This window comes from Protopterus annectens, chromosome 12.part0 (assembly GCF_019279795.1).
Source record: "Protopterus annectens isolate FY-2018-M chromosome 12.part0, PAN1.0, whole genome shotgun sequence".
NCBI lineage: Eukaryota > Metazoa > Chordata > Ceratodontiformes > Protopteridae > Protopterus > Protopterus annectens.
This window is the reverse complement of record NC_056746.1, coordinates 1288938437-1288958608: the sequence shown is the minus strand read 5'-3', so window position 1 is coordinate 1288958608 and position 20172 is coordinate 1288938437. Positions and strand designations below refer to the sequence as shown.

Below are 20172 nucleotides of genomic sequence, written 5' to 3'. Positions count from 1 at the left end.
AGTATGAGACTGATAAAAAGTGAAGAAAACTCTATGCACTCTAACAGTTTTGAACAGTATTTATGGCAAATGGGGGAAGGGGACAGATTAAGTAATGGGACACTGTAATGTGTGCAATGGGGGGGGGGCTGATCCTTTACTTTGCTCGTTTGACCATGATCCAGCTCTGACATGCACTCAGTTTATTTGCGACTCAGTTTTGTAGTGTGTTCATGTTCTGTTTCACAATGGGGGGGGGGGGGGCTGATCCTTTACTTTGCTCGTTTGACCATGATCCAGCTCTGACATGCACTCAGTTTATTTGCGACTCAGTTTTGTAGTGTGTTCATGTTCTGTTTCACAATGGGGGGGGGGGGCTGATCCTTTACTTTTCTCGTTTGACCATGATCCAGCTCTGATATGCACTCAGTTTATTTGTGACTCAGTTTTGTAGTGTGCTCATGTTCTGTTTCACAATGGGGCTGATCCTTTACTTTGCTCGTTTGACCATGATCCAGCTCTGACATGCACTCAGTTTATTTGCGACTCAGTTTTGCAGTGTGTTCATGTTCTGTTTCACAATGGGGGGGGGGGTTGATCCTTTACTTTGCTCGTTTGACCATGATCCAGCTCTGACATGCACTCAGTTTATTTGCGACTCAGACAGTTTTGTAGTGTGTTCATGTTCTGTTTCACAATGGGGGGGGGGGGGTTGATCCTTTACTTTGCTCGTTTGACCATGATCCAGCTCTGACATGCACTCAGTTTATTTGTGACTCAGTTTTGTAGTGTGTTCATGTTCTGTTTCACAATGGGGGGGGGCTGATCCTTTACTTTGCTCGTTTGACCATGATCCAGCTCTGACATGCACTAAGTTTATTTGCGACTCAGACAGTTTTGTAGTGTGTTCATGTTCTGTTTCACAATGGGGGGGGGGGGGCTGATCCTTTACCTTGCTCGTTTGACCATGATCCAGCTCTGACATGCACTCAGTTTATGTGGGACTCAGACAGTTTTGCAGTGTGTTCATGTTCTGTTTCACAATGGGGGAGGGGCTGATCCTTTACCTTGCTCGTTTGACCATGATCCAGCTCTGACATGCACTCAGTTTATTTGCGACTCAGACAGTTTTGTAGTGTGTTCATGTTCTGTTTCACAATGGGGGGGGGGCTGATCCTTTACCTTGCTCGTTTGACCATGATCCAGCTCTGACATGCACTCAGTTTATTTGCGACTCAGACAGTTTTGTAGTGTGTTCATGTTCTGTTTCACAATGGGGGGGGGCTGATACTTTACCTTGCTCGTTTGACCATGATCCAGCTCTGACATGCACTCAGTTTATGTGGGACTCAGACAGTTTTGCAGTGTGTTCATGTTCTGTTTCACAATGGGGGCTGATCCTTTACTTGCTCGTTTGACCATGATCCAGCTCTGACATGCACTCAGTTTATTTGCGACTCAGACAGTTTTGTAGTGTGTTCATGTTCTGTTTCACAATGGGGGGGGGGGGCTGATCCTTTACTTTGCTCGTTTGACCATGATCCAGCTCTGACATGCACTCAGTTTATTTGCGACTCAGTTTTGTAGTGTGTTCATGTTCTGTTTCACAATGGGGGGGGGCTGATCCTTTACTTTGCTCGTTTGACCATGATCCAGCTCTGACATGCACTCAGTTTATTTGCGACTCAGACAGTTTTGTAGTGTGTTCATGTTCTGTTTCACAATGGGGGGGGGGGCTGATCCTTTACTTTGCTCGTTTGACCATGATCCAGCTCTGACATGTACTCAGTTTATTTGCGACTCAGTTTTGTAGTGTGTTCATGTTCTGTTTCACAATGGGGGGGGGGGCTGATCCTTTACTTTGCTCGTTTGACCATGATCCAGCTCTGACATGCACTCAGTTTATTTGCGACTCAGTTTTGTAGTGTGTTCATGTTCTGTTTCACAATGGGGGGGGGGCTGATCCTTTACTTTGCTCGTTTGACCATGATCCAGCTCTGACATGCACTCAGTTTATTTGCGACTCAGACAGTTTTGTAGTGTGTTCATGTTCTGTTTCACAATGGGGGGGGGGGATGATCCTTTACTTTGCTCGTTTGATCATGATCCAGCTCTGACATGCACTCAGTTTATTTGCGACTCAGTTTTGTAGTGTGTTCATGTTCTGTTTCACAATGGGGGGGGATGATCCTTTACTTTGCTCGTTTGACCATGATCCAGCTCTGACATGCACTCAGTTTATTTGCGACTCAGGCAGTTTTGTAGTGTGTTCATGTTCTGTTTCACAATGGGGGAGGGGCTGATCCTTTACCTTGCTCGTTTGACCATGATCCAGCTCTGACATGCACTCAGTTTATTTGCGACTCAGTTTTGTAGTGTGTTCATGTTCTGTTTCACAGTGGGGGGGGGGCTGATCCTTTACTTTGCTAGTTTGACCATGATCCAGCTCTGACATGCACTCAGTTTATTTGCGACTCAGACAGTTTTGTAGTGTGTTCATGTTCTGTTTCACAATGGGGGGGGGGGGTTGATCCTTTACTTTGCTCGTTTGACCATGATCCAGCTCTGACATGCACTCAGTTTATTTGTGACTCAGTTTTGTAGTGTGTTCATGTTCTGTTTCACAATGGGGGGGGGGCTGATCCTTTACTTTGCTCGTTTGACCATGATCCAGCTCTGACATGCACTCAGTTTATTTGCGACTCAGACAGTTTTGTAGTGTGTTCATGTTCTGTTTCACAATGGGGGGGGGGCTGATCCTTTACCTTGCTCGTTTGACCATGATCCAGCTCTGACATGCACTCAGTTTATTTGCGACTCAGACAGTTTTGTAGTGTGTTCATGTTCTGTTTCACAATGGGGGGGGGCTGATCCTTTACCTTGCTCGTTTGACCATGATCCAGCTCTGACATGCACTCAGTTTATTTGGGACTCAGACAGTTTTGCAGTGTGTTCATGTTCTGTTTCACAATGGGGGGGGGGGGCTGATCCTTTACCTTGCTCGTTTGACCATGATCCAGCTCTGACATGCACTCAGTTTATTTGCGACTCAGACAGTTTTGTAGTGTGTTCATGTTCTGTTTCACAATGGGGGGGGGGGCTGATCCTTTACTTTGCTCGTTTGACCATGATCCAGCTCTGACATGCACTCAGTTTATTTGCGACTCAGTTTTGTAGTGTGTTCATGTTCTGTTTCACAGTGGGGGGGGCTGATCCTTTACTTTGCTCGTTTGACCATGATCCAGCTCTGACATGCACTCAGTTTATTTGCGACTCAGACAGTTTTGTAGTGTGTTCATGTTCTGTTTCACAATGGGGGGGGGGGCTGATCCTTTACTTTGCTCGTTTGACCATGATCCAGCTCTGACATGCACTCAGTTTATTTGCGACTCAGTTTTGTAGTGTGTTCATGTTCTGTTTCACAATGGGGGGGGGGCTGATCCTTTACTTTGCTCGTTTGACCATGATCCAGCTCTGACATGCACTCAGTTTATTTGCGACTCAGACAGTTTTGTAGTGTGTTCATGTTCTGTTTCACAATGAGGGGGGGGGCTGATCCTTTACTTTGCTCGTTTGACCATGATCCAGCTCTGACATGCACTCAGTTTATTTGCGACTCAGACAGTTTTGTAGTGTGTTCATGTTCTGTTTCACAATGGGGCTGATCCTTTACTTTGCTCGTTTGACCATGATCCAGCTCTGACATGCACTCAGTTTATTTGCGACTCAGACAGTTTTGTAGTGTGTTCATGTTCTGTTTCACAATGGGGGGGGGGGGGGCTGATCCTTTACTTTGCTCGTTTGACCATGATCCAGCTCTGACATGCACTCAGTTTATTTGCGACTCAGACAGTTTTGTAGTGTGTTCATGTTCTGTTTCACAGTGGGGGGGGCTGATCCTTTACTTTGCTCGTTTGACCATGATCCAGCTCTGACATGCACTCAGTTTATTTGCGACTCAGACAGTTTTGTAGTGTGTTCATGTTCTGTTTCATAATGGGGGGGGGCTGATCCTTTACTTTGCTCATTTGACCATGATCCAGCTCTGACATGCACTCAGTTTATTTGCGACTCAGACAGTTTTGTAGTGTGTTCATGTTCTGTTTCACAATGGGGGGAGGGGGCTGATCCTTTACTTTGCTCGTTTGACCATGATCCAGCTCTGACATGCACTCAGTTTATTTGCGACATGCACTCAGTTTATTTGCAACTCAGTTTTGTAGTGTGTTCATGTTCTGTTTCACAATGGGGGGGGGGGGCTGATCCTTTACTTTGCTCATTTGACCATGATCCATCTCTGACATGCACTCAGTTTATTTGCGACTCAGTTTTGTAGTGTGTTCATGTTCTGTTTCACAATGGGGGGGACTGATCCTTTACTTTGCTCGTTTGACCATGATCCAGCTCTGACATGCACTCAGTTTATTTGCGACTCAGTTTTGTAGTGTGTTCATGTTCTGTTTCACAATGGGGGGGGGCTGATCCTTTACTTTGCTCGTTTGACCATGATCCAGCTCTGACATGCACTCAGTTTATTTGCAACTCAGTTTTGTAGTGTGTTCATGTTCTGTTTCATTATCCTTGCTGCTTAAGTGAAGGGTTTACCATCTGACACATAACTGCAGACAACTGGGAAACGCTGAACGTTTTATAACAGCCACAGATGTTCAAACTACTGCACAGCTACTCATACTTGAAACCAAACTTTGAGATTTTTCTTCTTACATATGATTTTTTTATTTCTGGATTGCTGTTTAATTTGTTCTCACTGAAGAATTAAAGTTATTGTATGAAACATTAGGATTTTCATAAATAAATTTGGTATACAAATTCATTCCACTGTGTAGTGATTATAATATGCATTCTCTTAATTCAAATTACTTTACATATTAACATGCCAAAAAGACTTTTAAATGAAGAATACACATGCAATTCTAATTAATTAACCGGCATCTCTCATCTGTGAAAATTTATTCTAGTCTACATTGTTGTTGTTTTTTCCCCCCAAATTCTGAGCTAACAAAAGAATGATTAAATTAATAAAAGGATGGGATGGAAGGAAAATTAAATCTGTATACAGACAGTAAAAACTAGAATAACAAAAGTCCAGCTCCAGTGGCATACTGGGTTAACGCTCTAACTATGCCCCAGATGGCCAGCTCTGTATCTGTTGGAACTGGCATGAGGAGGACGGGTGTACCTATCCCTGGAAGGAGAAGGGGCAGACTAGGGCCATACAATGCCAGAATCAATCAGAGGAGGATGTCTTGGCCTTGGCACGGCTATTTTGTCAATATGTCACTCTGGTGATAGCTGTCACTGTGAGTGCTTGGAACATGCACTCTCAATGAGGACACCATTGTGGTTCCTATTGTAATGCATTTTGAGGGGTTAGGGCTTATCTAACTAAATAACCCTTGTGGCTGCTTGGCTGATGGTCCTCCTGTATGGCTCACATCCTCATACTGGAAATATGCTATACTAGAGAATCAATGGGCATACTCCAATTGAGGGGCGGGGGGCACTTGAAGAACAGCAGGCAGAGGGGCAAAAAGTACCTACTATCTGAAAAAAGTCATAGGAACATATTTGGAGAAAATAGAGTATTAAAAACAAAAAGGAGTGCTCTGCAACCATATTTAATTTCAGAATGAATTTTATAAAAAGACATTATTTAATAAGTTCATAGCTAGGTACTAGGCTATCTGCCAGAAGGCATTTATAAGCCTAGCCGGAATATGTTGGCTTTCGCCACCCCCTTAGTTTAGTTCCCTGTGCCTCTGTCCAGCAGAGCCATTGAAGTGATCCCTGGGGTAAACTTTCTGTTTCCCATCCATTTGTCAAGGTTTCTCCTGAAGAGGGTTAGCAAGGAGCTCTGCCTAATGTAGATTGGATCTTGTTCCAGAGCATGGGATGTCTCTGGGACAGGAATTTATCCCTCCAGCACGTCCTATTTATTGTTGTGGTGAGGTTTAAATCCCTGGAGCGTGTGGCTTGAGGGGATATGGTTTTCTTTAGGTGGATCATGTCCATCAGTTCTGGGTTGGATATGGCCTTGTATGTCAGGCAGAGATCACCTCTGAGTAGGCGGTATGCAACCGAGTACAGCTGGAGTTTCTTCATTTGAGCTGCATAGGGCATCAGCTTGAGGCCACTGATCCTCTTGGTGAGGTACTTATGTGGTCTTTCCAGTTATTGCAGGTGTCTTGTAAGGTACATCCCAAATGGGGCATTGTACTCTATGATGGGTCTGATGAGTAATGCGTAGAGGGGCCCAATGACCTCTTTCGATCTGAATGCAAACCCTTTTGTGGTTAGGTGGGCCACATAGAAGGATTTTCTAACCACTTTGGCAATGTGATTATCAAAGGAGAGTTTACTATTTACTTGGGTCCCCAAATCCCTTATTATGTCTTCCATATTTAGGGGGCTACCACCTATGTGATAGTTTGTGGGTGCCTTGTTTTTTCCAAAGGGGATGACTATGCACTTTTTGGCATTTAGCTTGAGGCCATGGTTTTGACACCAGGTATCTGTCTCAGTGAGACACTTTTGAAGGATGTCTGTGTCAGCCGGAGAGTCAATTATAGCCCCTAGTTTGCAGTCGTCTGCGAACTTGGTCAGCGATAGGCCTCCTATGCTTGCCTGTACTTCTAAGAAGTCTATACCGAACAGGAGGAGTCCTAGGACTGAGCCCTGGGGAATGCCACTTGTAACCGGTTTAGAGTCAGACCTAGCTCCTGCAACTCTTACCATGTGGGTTCTGTCCGTAAGCTCGTTGGCAACCCATCTCGTGATGTAGGGGTTTATGTTCAGGCTGGTGAGCTTGTCTATAATACCTGAGTGGGGAATGGTGTTGAAGGCCTTTGCAAGGTCTAGGTAGGCTGTGTGGACCACCTTTCCCTCGTCTATAGCCTTAGTAACTGTCTCAAAGAAGTCCACCAGGTTTAGGAGGCATGATCTGTCCTTAACAAAGCCGAACTGGGTACGGTCCAGTGTTTGAAAGTTCCCAGTGTCTCTGTTAATGAGATCCATGATGATGCGCTCCATAGCTTTGCAGATCAAGCTAGTCAGGCTTAAAGGGAGATAGTTCCCGGGGTCCATTGTGGCTCTACCTTTGTGGAGCGGAATAACCGTTGCTGTGCGCCACTCTGTGGGCACATAGCCTGTGGAGAGGTTGAGTTTAAACAGTATGTTTAGGTGAGGGGTTAGTTCATCTTTGAGCGTGTGTGGGACGCAGCCTGGGACACTGTCCGGTCCCACTGATGCTGTGTTTTTGGCTTTGGAGAGGGCTGTTTTAACCTGAGTGTCTGTGATTTCAGGGGCACTACATTTTTCTGGCATAGTTATGGGCCATTTGGGGGTGAGAGGGGGAGAAGTTTGCACTGAACCTGTCTGCCAGGATGTTGGCTATATCAGTTCAGTGTATTTTGTGCCATTCTGCACTAACTCTGAGCAGATCTGAGAATATTCAAAAAACACCAAAATAAGGAAGCAATCAAATGGTGAGATGAAAGAGAAAGTCCTTTTAATCCATTTAATGCATCCGTCCTGGTACCTTGGCAATTCGCCTTCAGTGGAACAAATAACCATATGAACACATCCTCTTTTTATATACTCATCAATTAATCTATTAAATAATTATTTCATTATGTCATTAACCCTGTTAATACTTACACTTCAAATACCCTTAAATACAATCAGCAAAACATTTTATATAAAGCAATACATGCTATATTGCATGCTTCTATAAATTACTTAAAACTGAACTGTATAAGACAATACAAAATTGTGCTAAATGCATATTAATTCATTTGAAATTCATAAATTATTTAACACATTATATAACATTAACTTCACTAAATATTAAATTATGCATAACAATGAATAAATAAATGCATGAAGCATTTAAGTACATATAAATACATTCAAATTTCATTAATATGACTCAAAATATTTCACCACTACTATATTTTATACTGTAAGCCCACTCTCTAAATTCATTCCTCTAGGATACAGTGTATGATACCCTAAGATCATTCTGTATTCTAACCTGTTTAATGCAGTTTTAAAATTTCCTGCACAGAAATGGGGTCTTGCCAACACACTAAATGAAAAACCCTCTATGTTGCCATTGTGTATATTAATAAAATGAGAGGCTACAGGACTTTCCATGTTTCCCCTCCTAATGTCCCCTAAGTGCTCTAAAATACGCACTTTAACCTTCCTGGTGGTCTGTCCGATATACCATAAAGGTGTGGTACAATCACAACCCAAAATATATATCACCCCAGATGACAAACAGTCAAACTTCTCAAATGCTAAATATTTCTTACCATTTATTTTCATTCCATGCATTTTTTTACCCTATCACAAACCAAACAACGGCCACAACAATGCATGCCAACATTCAGGCCAATAAAATGTTCCAATTTTCTGTTCAACAATTCTTTCAAATTATAATACCTACTGTATGAAAATGTGATATGCCTAGGAAATAGATGACCAACATTTAGGTCATCACAAACAACATGCCATAATTCTTTAAGAATTTTTTCAACCACAATTGAAAAATCAGAAAATCTGGATACATAAAATATGTTTTCTTGTGTAGATTGAATGACAGCAGTCACTATAATGCATGTTCAACAATTCTTTCAAATTATAATACCTACTGTATGAAAATGTGATATGCCTAGGAAATAGATGACCAACATTTAGGTCATCACAAACAACATGCCACAATTCTTTAAGAATTTTTTCAACCACAATTGAAAAATCAGAAAATCTGGATACATAAAATATGTTTTCTTGTGTAGATGCGACCGATGAATGACAGCAGTCACTATAATGCACCCCCCTTCCTAAAGTTTTGGTTCTACATAACCTATTCTTAATACCTAAAAGCGCAGTACTTTCATACCCTCTAGATATAAGCCTGGTAAAGATTTCATCACAGGCTTCTTCCCATAAATCTGGATCAGAGGTATTTCTTAATATTCTCTTAAATTCCCCTTCAGGTAATGCCTTAATCAAATGGGGTGGGTGCATACTGCTTGCATGCAAAAAGTTGTTTACTGCTGTTGATTTCCTAAAGGGTTTATGTTGTATCAAATTATCCTTCCCTACATAGAATTCTACATCCAAAAATGATATATTGCACAAAGAACTTTGTGCAATAAATTTTAACCCATGTGTGTTGTCATTCAGATGTTTCATAAATTGCTCAAACAAGGATACATCATCCCTACAAACAAAAATGAGATCATCAATGTAACGTCTATAAAAGAAAACATTATTCACAAAAAAGTTACTTTGAAACATAAATTCTTTTTCAAATTCACCCATGTATATTACTGCATATGTGGGTGCAAATGCTGCACCCATAGCAGTCCCCTTAACTTGTAGAAAGAAGTCTTTCTTCCACATAAAATAATTATATGTCAGACTAAACTCCAATAGACATAACAGAAACATAGTGCAAGGTCCTTCACCCATCATCTTCTGCATGGCCTCTAAACCCCATCTCTTATTAATGTTGGTATATAAAGATAAAACATCAACTTTCGCCCAGTAGTAGTCCTCTTTCCACTCTACCCCACACAGTGCTTGACATACATCTTGAGTGTTTCTTACATGTGAACAAACTTTAGGGAGATACTTTTTGAAATGAAAATCCAAAAATTTAAAAATTTATTCACCCTTTCAACATAAGAGCCTATGCCAGAAATGATGCACCTTCCTGGCAGATTCATCATATTTTTGTGAATTTTAGGAATAATATAAATGTTTGGGTGACGAGGTTCCTTAACTGTTAGCTTTTTAATGTCCTTACTAGTAAAAAAACCTAACCTTTCTCCTTTTTCTACTATTTCATTAAGCTCATCAGAATAACATTTCAAAGGTTTGTTATTCAACTTAACATATGTGTCCCCTCCCAACAAGGTGTTAACAATACATTCATATTTGTCAGTATCCATCACTACCCAATTACCCCCTTTGTCAGCTGGTTTAATAGTTATCTTATCTAGTTTTGTTCTCAACCCTTTTAAAGCCATCCATTCACATTTGTTTAAATTAAATGACTTATTTTGTCTACAGAATTCTTTATATGCTTTTTCAATGCAAGAATATGTAACATGTTCAAATGCGTTTATAGCCAGCGAACACTTAGGAGGAATGAAGGTACTATCACTCGAAAAACAAGGGACACCAATGAGCCCATAACCCCCTCCCAAAACTTTCATCCACACAAAGGTTAACATCTTCAGAAAAGTCAGACTCATCGTTTTTATCTTCACATTCATCAAACACCAATTCGTCATAATCATATATACTCAAATTCAATAACTCATCATCTGGTGAAATATTACTTTCAGCTTGAAAGTGATTCTGACGTTCAGAAAAAAATACCTTTAAATTCAGTTTGCGGACAAATTTTTTAACATCCACTAATACGTCCGCAAGCAAAGGTAACTTAGTAGGTACAAACTTAGTGCCTTTAAGCAAAACTCTAAGCATATCTTCAGACAGACACAATACAGAAAGGTTAACTACATTTAAATTGCTGCAAACAAAATCAACATTACTAGCAGAGACACCATCAGCAACATTTTCAAAACCAGTCATGATAACATTGTCCAAAATAGTTTCAGAGTCCAAGTAAGCATCAGCCGAACGACTGCAGTTAAACAATGCCTGTCGTTCCAAGGAACATAAATAATTTACTTCTAGTTTTTTGAATTGGACAGTGAAGTGGAAGTGTGGGTCTCCATACCCTGGTTCCTTCCAGATCTGGTTTGCACATTAGAGTAAAACTTCTGATTGCTCTGCTCACCTCTCCGATTCTCCACAACTCCTTCTGAACCTTCCATTACAATATTTTCAAACGAAACACTTTTGTGACTCACACCAGTCTCAACTGATGAACATGACGACACCTCCTCACTTCCGGTTGAGCATCTTTTGTACTTCTGGTGGAAACAGCGTCCCCTCCATGGCCAATTATAAACTTTATTCTTTAGATAATCTTTAATGTCCCAATTAAGTTTGGATTTCTTTCGAGCCATGACATCGTTTTCAACCTTTGCCATCTTTTCATTGATATTTTTAAAATTCAATTGAAAAACAGCGGGTGAACTCCTGCTAGTAAGTTCCTGCTGTAAATCAGTTATTTTTTTATGCAAATTCTCAATAGCCCTTTGATTTCTTTTAATGAGGATTTTTAACCAGTTCAAACAACATTCCTGTGCCGCCTGCCTCCACTCCAATAGCAGGCCATTTTCATCCTCATTAAAACCACCAGCCAGTAGTTTATCTATACGTAAGCCCCTAGGGGTGATATTTTTCTAGTAATTTTGAGTCATAGAAAATATTCATTTCTTTAGACATCAGCCATTCTAAATGGACAAAATCTTTCAAATATGAGTCATTGACATTCACGGACCATAAATCGGAAGCAGCACACTTACGCTCCCTCTCCTTCAACAGTTCAGCAAATGAGAAATTCTCACCACTTCGACCTCCTTCAGAATTAAGTCTTTCCATAACAAAAAACGAAGAGAGCACAGCGCAGCAATATTCAAAAAAACACCAAAATAAGGAAGCAATCACATGGTGAGATGAAAGAGAAAGTCCTTTTAATCCATTTAATACATCCATCCTGGTACCTCGGCAATTCGCCTTCAGTGGAACAAATAACCATATGAACACATCCTCTTTTTATATACTCATCAATTCATCTATTAAATATCTGAGAATTGCTACTTAGATTCTTGGCATAGATAAAGAATGCCTTGTGGTTATCTTTGGAGTCCATGGCAATTTTTCTTTCGAAGCTAGCCTTGGATGATTTTATGAAGGGAACATAGTTTCTTGCTGATATTGATCAGGGATGTCTTCCCTTCTTGGGATTTTACTCTTTTCTGTACTAGTTTCCTCCTTCTATTGTATAGCTTGTTTATGGCAGGGGTCCACCAGACTGGTTTCCTTTTCTTGGAGGAGTGAGTCTTGGTTTTGTTTGGGATAGCACAATACATGAATTCTTATAGGTGCCCGTAGAGTGCATTAGTAAAGGATTTTGCAGCTTGGACAGCGTTATCCATAAGCATAGGTGCTTTGAAACTTCCCACCTCGGTCTTAAGTAACGTGAAGTTTGCTTTTGAAAAGTTTTTCACAGTGGTTTCTTTGACCGGGAGTGGTGGCGGAATGTGGATGTCCAGAGTGATTAGTTTATGGTCAGATCTAAAGAACGAGGGGTTGATGTCCAATGTGGAACACCAGTCGCCCATGTTGGTGATGACCAGATCCAATATGTTGTCACCTCTGGTGGGGGTGTTGACCAGTTGATCCAGCATGTTTGAGTTTATAAATTCTAGGAAATGTTGGGTAAGGGAGTTTGTACTTGAGTAGTTCTCCCAGTTAATGTTTGGGTAATTGAAATCATCCAATATCAGGGTGTTTGGTAGGACCTTTATGTTTCCCAGTATTTCCAGGAATGCGGAGTGGGGGTCCTGGGACATGGTGGATGATCTGTAGTAAGCTATAATTTGAATAGCAGCTTTGCACGTTGTTAGTTGCACCTGGATGATCTCTGAAGCATCGTGCTGTGCCATTAACCTGGAGGTGTGGGTATCCTTGATGAATATGGATACTCCCCCGCCTTTTGTATTTCAGTCCAGGTTTTGTGGCCGAAATGTATGGTATGAGTTGTAGTCTGGTAGTGCTGAGGTGCTCTCTGGAGCCTTAAACCAGGTTTCTGTTACTGCACATATATCGATTTTCTCCATACTGAGGAGTGCCTCGAGTGCGTGCATTTTGAGGTTTAGACTTCTGGCACTGAGTAGCATTACCCTCAGTTTTTTGTTACTTGCGCTGTTTACGGCGGTGGGTTTTTCTTTTGAGCCTTGCCTAAAAAAGGCACTATGGGGGTGGCAAGGGCCTTGGCCAGTATTCAAAAGCCTAAGGGTGACAGGTGCAAGCCGTCTCTAGCGAAGCAGCGTGGCTTGTCGAGCATGTCATCCCAGGCTGACAGACACTGGATCCCCTTTGAATGACACCAGAACCTTAGCCAATTGTTGAACTTGATAATTTTTTCTCTATACCGTGGTATCGTTCTTGGTGAGGGCAGGATGCTACTCAGGGTCAGGGTCATACCGGCCTGGGCTACGTGATCAGAGAGCTCCTCCATGTCTCTTTTCATGTAGTCCAGGGAGGTACGGCTCAGATCATTCACACCAACATGTATAATGACCGAGTCATATTTGTACTTGTTCTGGAGTGACCTGAGTGCTTGTGTTATGTGGCAGATCCTGGCACCCGACAGGCAGCTGACAGTAACCTTCTCCTTTTTCAGCCTAGTGAGTGGGACGTCAGTGTGCCTGACTATAGAGTCACCTATTACTAGTGTGTTGGGTATGTTATTTTGCCTTAAGGGCTGTGATTGCATGGCACACAGGTTTTGTGAAGTATGTGTTTCATGGTTTGTGTTGGGGGTGGAGGTTGCTTGGAGGTCTGCTTTGGAGGTCTTTGTTGCTTTTGCAGACTTTTATTTAGAGCCTCCGAGTATGTTTTTGTGTATTTATCTGTGTTTTTTGCCAGTGCTGGTTTCATAGGTCTATGTGAGACTGGTAGTGTGCTGCAAGTAATTCCCTTCTCCTCTTGAATGCCTAGTCCAGTCTTGGGTTGAGAGAGCTTAGCCACCAGTTTGGTTGTATAATTGCATCTCTTGTATGTGTTAGTGTTTGGTGGAAGGAGGAGAGGGATGTCTGTGTACATGAGGCAATTGTAACATGGTCTCAAAATGCCTAGATTCACCAGTTGGACCAGAGAGTACACCTGAAACTGCCCTTTGGACATGCCTGGATAGGTACAATGAATTGTTTTGCTGATTGGTTGGTAAGGTCGAATAGAGAGCCTTGTCCTTCTCGACAGTATGTGTGTGTGTGTGTGTGTGTGGGGGGGGGTCTAGTGCTGAGGTTTATTAGTGCTTGCTATGAATTTTGAGCAAGTGCCGGGATGAGTGGTGAATGGTTTGAGTGCTTAAGTTGAAAGTTTGTCTAGTTTCAAGGGAAAAATTGAGGAGTAGACTTTGTGGAGCAGGGAATAGTTATACCCTAGCTAACTGGCACTGCAAATGCGGGTTTTATAGCAGGGAAATGAAAGAGATAGAAATTAGCCCAAAATGGCCAATAAACTACTCATTTCTGGGCTGAAACCACTGCTCCAGGGACAGAAAGGCTGCTCAAAGCTCCCTCTCTCACAGTGAACAGAGAAACTTCCTTCTATCCAAGTAAGGTATGGGCAAACACAGAAACTTGTAACACAGCCCTGAATTCATCACTAACCTGAAAACCGGACTATACTAGCTTAGAAAGGCAGGAAAACAAGTATATATATTTTTGTTTTTTTCAGAAAATAAAGCAGATACAATAAAAACACACTTTAAATCCGCAGAAATGGCTATCACACTTGAGTGTGTAGCCTACAACAGTTAAACAGGCAATTTAAACACATAAATGACTTTGTTAAAGTGAAGGCATTAAAACAAGTACAATATGTAGATGTAGCTGACTTGTGAACCTCTGCTATCTCTGAAAAAAAAACAAAGAAACAAAAAAATCTTGCTTTTTTCCAACTTTTCTGAGATTTAAAAAAGTTCAGTTACAGGCTTGCTGTTCTGAACTGTTTGTAAGTTTCTTGGAGGCCTTTTGTTGCTTGGGCTAAAGGGAAGTCTCTCTGTTCATCAGTGGCAGTGATAAACATTGAGCAGCCTGCCTGCCCCTGTGGGAGTGGTTACTGACTTGAAACTGTAGTTTTATTGGCCATTTTGGGTCAATTCCTAACTCCTTGATCTTTCTGTCTTAAATCCTGATTGCCTCGTGGTTTTGGCGTCTTTTCAGACTTGTTGGCTGTTGGTGAAGCACCCACCAAGAGGAGAAAATGCTGAGAGAAGAAAGGAGCCACTTTTGAGATTTTAAGTATTTTTCTTCAGATTATTTGCTAAGTTTTTCTGCATAGCCGCCTACTTTGAGCATTTTATGGCTTGTTAAACTTGATTTCTGCATTAGTAACTGTATTAAGAGCACAACCTAGAGCTGTTTACTGAATTTCCTGTTTGCACTTATTTTTAAAATCGTTTTTTTCTCAAAACTTGCATTTTATCTGTCTCTGGCCTAGCACTCAAGTGTGGGGTCATTTACTGCACTGTTATAACTTGTTGATACTTGTGAACCTCTGCTATCTCTGAAAAAACAAAAAAACAAAAAATCTTGCTTTTTTCCCACTTTTCTGAGATTTAAAAAAGTTCAGTTACAGGTTTGCTGTTCTGAACTGTTTGTAAGTTTCTTGGAGGCCATTTTTTGCTTGGGCTAAAGGGAAGTCTCTCTGTTCATCAGTGGCAGTGATAAACATTGAGCAGCCTGCCTGCCCCTGTGGGAGTGGTTACTGACTTGAAACTGTAGTTTTATTGGCCATTTTGGGTCAATTCCTAACTCCTTGATCTTCTTCTCTTAAATCCCTCTTTTGCGTTTTTGTGCATAGAGCAACAATGGGCAGCGCCGCCTAATTGGGTTTAAACTATTCCTGGCTCCATAAAGTCTGCTTTTCACTTTTTCCCTTAGAACTGCTCTATCTCTCAATTTAAACACCATATTCTCATTCTAAGGCCCTTCACTGGTCCAAATAAGTAATCTTACAAGTTAGCACTATAAAACCATAAGCACTACTTACTCTTATACTCTCTACAATTACCTTGTCCCCTATTAGTCCGTCTTAATTCAGTTTCCCTATATTACTCTAGCATGTCCAAAGGTCAGTCAATGGTTTCCTCTCCAGTCCAGCTGGTGAATCTGGGAATTTTGAGGCAATGTTACAACTGTCTCATGTACACGGACAACCCTCTCCTCCTCCAAACAGGTTCAAATATATGTGAGAGATGCAACCATATAGCCAAACTGGAGGCTGAGCTCTCTCATCTCAAAACTGGTGAAACCAGTCAGGAGGAGAAGGTAACCTCACACAACACAACTCCAGTATCACATAGTCCCACCACATCAGCGAACCAAACACATAAATACACAAAACATACTTGGAGGCTCTAAATAAAAATCTACCTAAGCAACAGTGACCTCCAAAGCAGACATCCAAGCAAACGCTACCCCAAAACAAAACACGCACAACACATAGCCCACAAAGTCAGTGTGCCAAGCAGCCACAGCCCTTAAGGCTGAATAACACACCTGATACTCTTGTAATAGGTGACTCTATTGTCAGACACACTGATGTCCCGCTCACCAGGTTGAATAAAGAGAAGGTCACAGTGAGCTGCCTGTCGGGCGCTAGGATCCGCCACATAACGCAAGCACTCAGGTCACTCCAAAGCAAATACAAATATGACTCAGTCATTGTACATGCTGGTGTGAATGACCTGAGACGTACCTCCCTGGACTACATGAAAAGAGACATAGAGGAGCTCTCTGATTATGTAGCCCACGCCGGTATGACCCTGACCTTGAGCAGCATCTTACCCTCACCTAGAATGATGCCACAGTACAAAGACAAAATGATCGATTTTAACAGTTGGCTAAAATTTTGGTGTCATTCTAAGGGGATCCAGTGTCTGTCAGCCTGGGATGACATGCTCGACAAGCCACGTTGCTTCGCTAGGGACGGCTTGCACTTGTCACCACTGGGCATTCGGATATTGGCAAAGGCTCTTGCCACCCCCATAGTACATTTTTTAGGCAAGGCTCAAAAGTCAAACCCACCTCCATAGACAGCAGAAGAAACAAGAAACTAAGGGTAATGCTGCTAAACGCCAGAAGTCTTAACCTCAAGATGCACGCACTCGAAGCTCTCCTCAGTATGGAGAACATCGATATCTGTGCAGTGACAGAAACCTGGTTCAAGGCTCCAGATAGCACCCCAGCACTACCAGGTTATACCTCATATCATGCTTTTCGGCCCCAAAACCTGGACCGAACCACAAAAGGAGGGGGAGTGTCCATATTTATCAAGGATATCCACACCTCCAGGTTAGTGGCATTGCACGAAGTATCGGAGACCATCCATGTGCAACTAACTGCAAGACTGCTTTTCAGTTTATAGCATCCTACAGACCACCCTCTCAAAGTCAGGAATCCCACTCGGCTTTCCTGAAAACATTGGAGAACATGAAGATCTCTCCGAACACCATTATATTGGGTGACTTCAACTACCCAAACATAGACTGGGAGCACTACTCAAGCCCCAGCACCTTAGCCCAAAGGTTCCTGGAAATTATAAACTCAAATGCTATGGAACAACTAGTCACTACTCCCACAAGAGGGGATAATATACTAGACCTGATCATTACCAACATGGGGAGTCTATGCTCCACACCTGAAGTATATCCCTCATTGGTAAGATCAGACCATAAATTAATTTCACTGGATGTCCACATCCCGACCCCACCCCCAGCCCAGAAAACCACAGTGAAAAACTTCTCAAAAGCGAACTTCTCACTTCTCAAAACCGAAGTGGAATCCTTCAAGGCCCCAGGGCCAGTGGAAACTACAGCCCAAACTGCAGAATCCTATATAAACGCATTCTACGGACATCTCCAGGAATGCATGGATCATGCTATCCCAAACAAAACCAAAACCCAAACATCCAAAGGCAGGCGTCTAGTCTGGTGGACCCCAGCCATAAATAAACTGTACAACAGAAGGAGGAAGATACTACATAATAGAGCAAAATCCCTAATAGGGAAGGGATCTCTGATCAGTACTAGCAAAAAATTACGATCCCTCATAAAATCCTCCAAGGCCAGCTTCGAGAGAAAAATTGCTCAGGACACTAAAGACAATCATAAGGCTTTTTTCATTTATGTTAGGAACCTGGGATGCAACTCCCATACTTGCTCTGAGTTGATTCTAAACGACAAAAAATACACTGAACCCACAGACATCGCCAATATCCTAGCAGACAGGTTCAGTGCAAACTCCCCCCCTCCCCCCCAATAAAAGAGCAAGTATCTATCCCGGCAGAGGGCTGCCTCCCAAACATCTCTGATGCTCAGGTGAAGGCTGCCCTCTCCAAAGCAAAAAACACTGCTTCCATGGAACCAGATGGCGTCCCGGGTTGCGTCCTACATGAACTCCAAGAAGAACTAATCCCTCAAATAAAACAGCTGTACAATCTCAGCCTCAATACAGGATATGTGTCCACAGAATGGCGTACAGCAACAGTGGTCCCACTCCACAAAGGTGGAGCCTCTGCGGACCCTGGAAACTATCGCCCCATAAGCCTGACTAGCTTAGTCTGCAAGGCTATGGAGAGGATCATCATGGAGCTCATAAACAAAGACATTGGGGACCTACAGACACTAGATCCTACCCAGTTTAGCTTCGTCAACAGCAGATCCTGCCTTTTGAACCTGGTTGACTTCTTCGAAACAGTCACCAAAGCCATAGATGAAGGGAAGGTAGTCCACACAGCCTATCTGGACCTAGCAAAGGCATTTGACACAATACCCTACTCGGGCATCATAGATAAGCTATCCAACTTAAATATAAACCCCTATGTCACAAGATGGGTTGCAAACTGGCTCAAAGACAGAACCCACAGAGTGAGAGTTGGTGGAGCCATGTCAGACTTGAAACCGGTCACAAGTGGCGTCCCACAAGGTTCTGTCCTGGGACCGCTCTTGTTCTGTATATACTTTTCTGAGGTACAGGCCAATGTGGGAGGACTATGGCTCACCAAGTTCGCAGATGACTGCAAACTAGGCGCCATAATCAACTCTCCAGCTGACACAAACATCCTTCAAAAAGGTCTCACAGAGATGGATAACTGGTGCCAGAGCCATGGTCTAAAGCTAAATGCCAAAAAGTGTATAGTCATACCCTTTGGCAAAAACAATGTGCCCACAAATTACCACATAGGCGGTAACCCATTAAGTACAGAGAAAGTAATTAGGGATCTGGGGACCCAAGTTGATAGCAATCTCTCCTTTGACAACCACATTGCCAAAGTGGTTAGAAAGACCTTTTACATAGCCCACCTCATCATGAAAGGATTCACATCTAGATCAAGAGAGGTAATTGTGCCCCTTTATTCATCCATCATCAGGCCCATCATAGAATACAATGCCTCTTTTGGGATGTACCTTACCCGACACCTGCAGCAATGAGAAAGACCCCAAAAGTACCTCACCAAGAGGATCAAGGGACTCAAACAGATGCCATATGCTGCTCGGTTAAAAAAACTCCAGCTCTACTCAATTGCATACCGCCTACTTCGAGGCGATCTATGCCTGACATATAAAGCTATGTCCAATCCAGAATTAATGGACATGCTCCACCTCAGTAAATCTAAATCCCTTAGAGCCACATGCTCGAGGGACTTGAACCTCAGCACTGAAATAAATAGAACTTGCTGGAGGGACAGATTCATAACCCAGAGGCTCCCTTCGCTCTGGAGCAGAATTCCAATTCATGTTAGGCAGAGCACCTCACTGAATCTCTTCAAGAAGAATCTTGATGAGTGGATGGGAGATCGTAGGTTTGTCCCGGGGATTTCTTCCCTGTCACTATTAGACAGAGGCACAGCAAACTAAACCTTAAAAAGAGCACAGTATACTCATATCAAGGTGTGGCGTAAGCCAAACAAAATCGGGCTAGGCTTATAATTGCCCCAGGGCAGATAGCCTAGTATGAAACTATGAACCTATGAACAAGCCTTTTAAATCACATAAACTCTAGAAAATCAGTGTTTTAGGCGGAATTAGCTAAAGGCAGCAAGAAAATGCAGAAAAATTATACTTAATCATGCCATGCTAATCCAGTCCCAGTCTTTTTTGGTCCTATGAGTAGAGTAAGTAATTTGATAGAGTAAGTAATCTAATGGGAGTACAGGCTTCAATTTTAACTGCTACAAATTTAACTTTTAACTGCTATAAATTTAACTTTTATTATGCTGGAAGGTGATTATTTAACAGCTATGGGGTTTACTGCTGTGTTTTTGAACCCAGTATATGGCTTTGACTGATATCACATAAGGGTGTTATTTTTCTTGAATACAGATAATATTAACCTTGGTTGAGTGTTTGGTGATGGTGGGGATATACTGTAGCCTTGTCTGTGCGTTCGCATCTGGTGAGGCGACCTTTCCTTTAAAGTGAAATTTTTAGTTTATAGGCACGTACAGAAATAC

General features: G+C 42.2%; 1 protein-coding gene across 2 annotated transcripts in view; it reads right to left on the bottom strand.

Moving 5' to 3' along the window:
* TTLL9 (tubulin tyrosine ligase like 9) overlaps positions 1-20172 on the bottom strand; it is a 787629-nt gene that overhangs the window by 62360 nt on the left and 705097 nt on the right. The window lies entirely within an intron of this gene.